Below are 6,718 nucleotides of genomic sequence, written 5' to 3'. Positions count from 1 at the left end.
AGCTCTGTCAGCCTGGTGACATTTGTCAGATCAGACTGATCCAGTCCGTTTCTACATTATCCTTTCCCTTGTCTTCTGCTAGCAAAGGAACATTGCTTGGGATGGAGCCCATACAGGTGCCAGATGGACATACTGAATCCTGAACTCCTGTCACAATGGTCCTCTAACCCTGCCCAACATCACAGGCTCAAGCAAGGAAAATAAGAGCAAAAGGAATGCAACAGAAAGTTGAGAACATTCCAGTGAGACATCCCTACATGCTGGCCTTCAGCAAGAATCCTGCTTGGACAGGACAGGAAGTAATGAGAATTCTGATCCATCACAGTAGGGCCAAGATCCTGCCTTGCTCATCCCTCCCTGCTCCCCTCCCCCCTGTTTGGAGAGGTTTACTGTGAAAGGAAGGCCTTTTCCTAAGAAAGGATGAACCAGATGATCCTTAAGGTCCTTTCCAACCTGGCATTCAGTGATTTTATGACCTATTGATTAATAATGTTTGATTGATTCTTTATGGTGAGGGTGATGGAGCACTGGAACCAGCTGTCCAGAGGGGTTATGGAGTCTCCTTCTCTGGTGACTTTCAAAACCCACCTGGATGTGTTCCTGTGTGACCTGCCCCAGATGATTCTGCTTTGGCTGGGGGGTTGGACTGGATAATCTCAGGAGGTCCCTTCCATTCTGTCATTCAGTGAATAATATTTTGAAACTGATAGACTGTAAGACAGACCATCTTTAAGGGTGCAAGAAGTCAAACAGCTTACCCATTGACAAAGAGAAAGCAACTAATGACATTAAAAGAACATAAAAGCTTGGATGCTCTGTCTCATGATCCCTGGGAGTACCACAGGACCATGCACAGGACCGTAGCACAACAGAGCAGCACCTTCTCTTGGGGAAATCTGAATTACCATAGAATGGTAGGAGTTGAAAGGGACCTTTGGAGGTCATCCAGTCCAACCCCCCCTGCTAAAGCAGGTTGCACAGGAATGCATCCAGGTGGGGCTGAAAAAGCTCCAGAGAAGGAGACTCCACAACCTTTCTGGGCAGCCTGCTCCAGGGCTCCAGGATCAAAGTAAGGAAGTCTTTCCTTTTTCTGAAGTGGAACCTCCTGTGTCCTGGTTATCACCCCTTGTCCTGTCACTGGGTACCACTGAGAAGAGCCCAGCCCCGTCTTCTTGACACCTGCCCCTCAGCTATTGGCAATTGCTACTGAAGTCACAAGACCCCATTGAAGGGTTAAGGGCTTCTCTACGCCAAGGGACAACGTTCTGGGGAAGAAAATAGCAAATTGCTACAAGAGAGAACAGCTCCAGAAAAACAAAACCAAACCAAAACAAAACATGGGGATTGGCATGAGGAGGATCACAGCAAGATGCTAAAGATGTTTGCTCAGCACATCTTTGTTTCCCTGTATTTATTTCCCTGAATTGCACCAAGCAGTTCATTAGCTGAATATGGTGCCTGCAAAAGTTTACATGCAAAAAATTCTGCAGCTGCCATCAGCAGATGAGCAATATCTTATTTTTCACTGCAAGCCACAGTGTGGCTTTGTGCACACACACTGACCACAGCTTACCTGGGCTGCAGGTGTCTCTAAACACTGGGCACTGCTCTACTGCATACAAGTAGGTTTTGAGATACAGAGACAGAAGACACCAGCACTTTGCTCAAGCCTCCAGGAGGTAGCACCCATGTGAACATTCAGTCATGCTCTAAGGGTTTCCCACAGAAAAACCCAAGCCAGGAAAGTTTTTGAGCAAACATTGATGATAATTGCATCCATGGCAGGAGAAGATACGAAAGGCACTTGAAAGCTGCCTGCCTTTATCTGGAAGGATGAAACAGTTTGAAACCATTCCAGTTGTAGCAGCTCCACTTTAAGAACTTTGTCGCTTCAAATTTTCTTGTGGTGCTCTACATTTCTGTGAATTCTTATCATTTCAGCCTGATGCCACAGGCTACAGGTCTGGAACATAGCCCAGTTCCTACTTTAGTCACAACAGAAAAGAAAGGGGGTGAAAAAATCTCCTGTCATAGCAGAGTCAAGCACTGCCACTTCCATCCCCGTAAGACTCTACAGGATCCTCCAGTTTGCTAAGCAAATGTGAATCTGCAGCGCATCTTCTAGTGCTGCTGCCACTTCTGCCATCATCATTGCTGTTTAATTTGTCTGAAGAACCCCAGCTGAGGAATAGAATAGCTGCACAGCAAGTTGCTGGCTGCCAACCACAGCAAACCAGCTCTGCAGCTGACGAAAGCCCGGGGTCCATCTCTTGTTCCTCCAGAGTAATCCATTTCTGGCCAGCTGACAGAAGCAAGTGAGAATCTTCCATCACAAAAGCACATGGCTCCCTAGGATGCTGGTGGTGACTCACACCAAATTGGCTGCCCTCGTTCTAGCTGCTTTGTCAAATGGTCTAATTTTTAGACAGCTAGCCTTGGTTGGGCTACAAGTTCAAATCTCAACGGGATCTGCTTGGCACCATTCCCTTCTAAGGCAGAAACAAAATATCATAGTATCTTACAGTATAAAATCACAGAAGAGCTCCTTTGGGGTCTTTAAATGAATCCCCCCATATTTGGTTTCCTGGTACAGTACTGGATTGGACTGGTCTCACATAACTTCCCTTATTGCTCTTGTCTCTGCTGCCAGCTCCCTGATGCATGGAGTAGAGATAATCATTTCTTCAACACTTGATAAAGCTCTTGAGATCCAAGTGTTATTCTACTCTCATACAGATGTTTCATACTCTTGCTGCCCACAGTCAAAGTTTTCCATCCCTTTACAGTTTAGTACATGCTGGTTGCCACACTTAACTCACACAAGTCACCTCATCTCAGCAGCATCCTCTTCAAGGAGCTACAGCACTAACTTGAAATAAAAGCAGCTATAAAACAAAATACTGAGGGGAGAGAACTGAACAAAGTAAGAGTCCTTGTAATGCCACAAAATTACTGTCTCCCTCTTCAGTCTTTATCTCCTTTTATATCTATGCTCCTAGGGACAGTGGAGGGAAAGAAAATAATTGCCTAAGTGTCCTTCGTAGGATGCTAGCAGCACAGCAAAAAGCCATGCTTTCAGTGGCTTGGCTAACCCACATGCAGGCCAGCTCTTCCAAACCCATCCAATTTGTACTGCCACTGCACAATTACAACTCAGAGTCACTCCTGGTGTAGAAGCTCAGATGTAACTTACAAGCTCATCTGCACCTTTCCACACTGTAGCTTCTGGAAGCCATCACAGCGGGAGAGGATCCACGCTTGTGCAGGTGAGGAACTCCCAGTTAATGCCAGTGATTTTCCTAAGAAGCAAAAGCACTTCAGGTTTTTCTTGACATTTTCATGGTGTTGTTCTGTTCAGACAATGCTGCACCTCTTCAGGACTCGGAGCAAACACACACAGCACACTGGAGCCTGTTTCACACATGGCACTTTAGCACTGTAGCAATCATTACACTTAAGGCTATAATATCGAGGAACTCAATACCCCTGATATTATTCATTCTCTGCTTCTCAACCATTCCAGTGCAAGACCACAGAGTGTTTACTGTCTAATGGGTCCCTCTGGGATGCTTATAGATTTCTTCACAGCACCAAATTTATCCATACACAGCCCCTCCTTCCCATGGCTCATGCTATGCTCTGCCTGCCAGCTCCCTCCCCTCCTCTCCTCAGGGGGGACCATTCCTCCTCCCCCCCTAACTGGAAGCCACTGGTTAATGTTTGCATGGTTTTCTGCCACTTTGTCCAATTTGTTCTCTTGTGAAGGAACACTTTTGCCCTAGCCTCCAGGAGCATCATCCCTCCTCCCCTGCAGCCTGACACAAAGTCTATTGCATGATGTATTTGCCTTCAGTTTTGCTCCTCTCCTTACATGCTTTCATAATTCTACATTAGGTAGAAGTGACAATATAATCCCTGGGCTGGTTTTACCATCACTGTATTGAGTCTGTAAAGGGTTTTTTAAAGCTGGTCCAGTTGCTGAAAGACTAAATGCAATATTTGCTCTTAATAGCAGCTCTGCAATCAAGTTGATGGCAACTGACTTTGTTCTAGAATAAATAAAACCAGAATATGAAATGAGTTGGGCAGTTAGGTGCTTGCATGTGAGGAAGGCAGGTTTTTTGGGGGGTGGAGGGGGTGGGTCTTGGGGGTTTTGTGGGATTTGGTGTGGTTTTGTTCATTCTTTCTCCCTTGAGATATTTTTGTGTGTGAGTGTTGACCCAGTACTTACAAAGGAGAGACATTCCAGGAGATCTGTGCTAACTTATATGCAAAGGAAAGGTTGAGTTTGTTGTATTATATCACCCTTCTGACCTTTTCCTAACCAATTAAGCACATACTTGCAAGCTTCACTTCTGTACAGAGCAGCCAGGCCTGTTGCGGCCACCACACTCCACAGCTCTCTGCTTCATTAGACGCAGCCTCAGTGCCAAACAGCCTCAGTACCTGAACACGGAATTCAGTCTGCAGTTACAAAATCCAGCACCATTAACAGCAACAGCTTCTACTGCAGGATACCAAATACAAGTACAAAGGTGAATTAAAGCATTTTTCCCCAGTTTCTATGATGTTCCACCCCATTCCTGGGACAAATGGAGGAATCGCAGCATCTCTGCATGGTGGGGGTTGGAAGTGACATCTGGAGATCATCTAGAACTCACCCCCTGCTAAAGCAGGGTCACCCACAGCAGGTTGCCCAGGATCACAATGTTCAGGCAGGTTTGGAATCTCTTCAGAGAGGAGACTCCACAGCCTCTCTGGGCAGCCTGGTCCAGAACTCTGCTACCTTTCCTGTGTTCCAGTCTGTGCACATTGCTCCTTGTCCAGCCCTTCAGGACCCCCATGGTGGCCAGAAGATGTGCATTTCTGAGAGCAGGCAACATTTACCAGTGGCTGATCTAATCCATGTTACACATCAAACTGATAATGCTGCTGCTGGACTACACTTCTCTTCACACTGAAGGCTGATTAGAAGTCTCTCAAATTTAATACAGGGCTGGGAGATTACTGAGCACATTCAGGCTCATCTGTAATAGGAGAAGCTGCTGCTATGTCTTGCATCTCCCTGCAGTGCTTCTAAGGCAGCACATAATCTTTGTCACTGCTGGGGGCAGGGATCTGCTCAGTTCTCAGGGGACTTTTTGCAGCTCTCTGTAGTTCATTATGAAGCTGAGGGAACGTGGTAATGACAGCAGGTTCATACCAAATTATTCTTTCCTATTTAGAAAAGGTAAAGTGATGCCTTGAAAAGACAGCAAAAAGCTGTGTACATTAAAAAAAGAAGGGGGGAAAAAAGGAAGAAAGGCAGAAAAGGAAAAAGGGAAGAAGGGAAGAAGGGAAGAAGGGAAGAAGGGAAGAAGGGAAGAAGGGAAGAAGGGAAGAAGGGAAGAAGGGAAGAAGGGAAGAAGGGAAGAAGGGAAGAAGGGAAGAAGGGAAGAAGGGAAGAAGGGAAGAAGGGAAGAAGGGAAGAAGGGAAGAAGGGAAGAAGGGAAGAAGGGAAGAAGGGAAGAAGGGAAGAAGGGAAGAAGGGAAGAAGGGAAGAAGGGAAGAAGGGAAGAAGGGAAGAAGGGAAGAAGGGAAGAAGGGAAGAAGGGAAGAAGGGAAGAAGGGAAGAAGGGAAGAAGGGAAGAAGGGAAGAAGGGAAGAAGGGAAGAAGGGAAGAAGGGAAGAAGGGAAGAAGGGAAGAAGGGAAGAAGGGAAGAAGGGAAGAAGGGAAGAAGGGAAGAAGGGAAGAAGGGAAGAAGGGAAGAAGGGAAGAAGGGAAGAAGGGAAGAAGGGAAGAAGGGAAGAAGGGAAGAAGGGAAGAAGGGAAGAAGGGAAGAAGGGAAGAAGGGAAGAAGGGAAGAAGGGAAGAAGGGAAGAAGGGAAGAAGGGAAGAAGGGAAGAAGGGAAGAAGGGAAGAAGGGAAGAAGGGAAGAAGGGAAGAAGGGAAGAAGGGAAGAAGGGAAGAAGGGAAGAAGGGAAGAAGGGAAGAAGGGAAGAAGGGAAGAAGGGAAGAAGGGAAGAAGGGAAGAAGGGAAGAAAGGAAGAAGGGAAGAAGGGAAGAAGGGAAGAAAGGAAGAAAGAGGGGGGGAAAAAAAAAAGTAAGTTTCCCCAAAGAAGAAAAATCCCATTTCAGACTTCCTCCTACAGCTGAAACCATCATCCAAGAAGCAGTGAAGCACTTCCATGGGTGCCTTTTCACTGCAAAAATAGACTTGGAGCACAGGGGATGTGCACTAGTGTCTCCTGCTCCTCCATGCATCAGGCCAGTGCTACTTCCTGCAGAGTCACCTGCTGCTGGGATGCACAGCACAGTTCAATGTATACAGCTGCAACATATTTATCCAGATGTTTAGTTACAGTTGAGAAGAACAACATTCCATCCAACTGCGATGATGCAAGGAATGACACAAAGAGGTGGCTCAGCTCAGACTGGGTGAGGACAATGTTTGAAACTGACCTTTGGTGTCAGTAAGCACTGATGGAGAGAGCAGCATAGCAGAGGCACTAGCAGCCATTGAGAAATGCCATTTTATTAGGAGCTACTGTAACTTCAGCTTGCAGGTCCTTCTGCTCAGATGCACAGAGGTCACCCCTCTGCTCAAGCCAATAGCCCTCACCAGTCATCTCCTAAGTGCTGAGAGTGGGTAGATCAGACCTCCCACAGTATCATCACAAACTGATTCATGTCTTTGCTGTCCCCCCCCCCCCCATCTCCACTTGGCACCAGGACATG

This window comes from Melanerpes formicivorus, unplaced genomic scaffold, assembly GCF_026170545.1.
Source record: "Melanerpes formicivorus ecotype bairdi unplaced genomic scaffold, bMelFor1.0.p_v2 SCAF_19, whole genome shotgun sequence".
Classification (NCBI taxonomy): domain Eukaryota; kingdom Metazoa; phylum Chordata; class Aves; order Piciformes; family Picidae; genus Melanerpes; species Melanerpes formicivorus.
This window is presented reverse-complemented; position numbering follows the sequence as displayed.